A 792-nucleotide genomic window follows, 5' to 3' on the forward strand; every position below is an offset into this window, starting at 1 on the left:
GAGTAAAGAAAAGCAGAAAAAACAATACATATAAATTTTTTATTTATTTTAAATGTTTTGATTCTCCATTATAAGGATATTAATAAGCAGGGAACGGATTTTATGGAAATTGCCTTTTTTCTGCTAAAGAGATAGAGTATATTCGATTAAGAATGTCCACGATTTAGCTTTCCCTGATTCCATGTATACACATTTGATGTTGCCTTTTTTTGCCTTTTTTAAGATATTTGCCTTTTTTTTTCCTTTTTTAAGATATTTGCCTTTTTTTGCCTTTTCTACCTTTAAAAAAGTGATTATAGCATTTACAATTTTTTTCTTAAGATTAAAAAATATACACATGCCCATGCGGCTTATAGAAGCGCAGGGACCTCTTGCCAAATTGGTGTTGGAAAAATTCAAAGCCGTTTTCTCAGCTAACGTAGGCTTGGAGACAATAAGGGGTGTGGATAAAATTGTGAAGGGCGAGGAAACGTTCCATATTTAAATTGGGCTCCACTTGTATCAACTTACGTCGAGCGCACATTTAGTACATTCAAGGCTTTTCTTCGCGAAAATCGAATGAAAATGCTGCCAGAAAACTTCAAAATGCATTTTGTGGTTCAATGTTACTACAACTATACAGATTAAAGTTTTATGAGTTAGAAACTCGAAAGGATAAAATAGTGAAAGATTCAAAGTACAAATTTTTCATATAATGAAACTAGTTCATAGTTTTTCTCTTTTTACTTGTAATATAAACATTTCTAAAATAAATGTATTTTTTGATTGTTCTTCGTATTTTCTGTCTTTTTT

Source organism: Rhagoletis pomonella, unplaced genomic scaffold, assembly GCF_013731165.1.
Source record: "Rhagoletis pomonella isolate Grant_MI unplaced genomic scaffold, Rhpom_1.0 Rhpom_scaffold_00840, whole genome shotgun sequence".
Lineage (NCBI taxonomy): Eukaryota > Metazoa > Arthropoda > Insecta > Diptera > Tephritidae > Rhagoletis > Rhagoletis pomonella.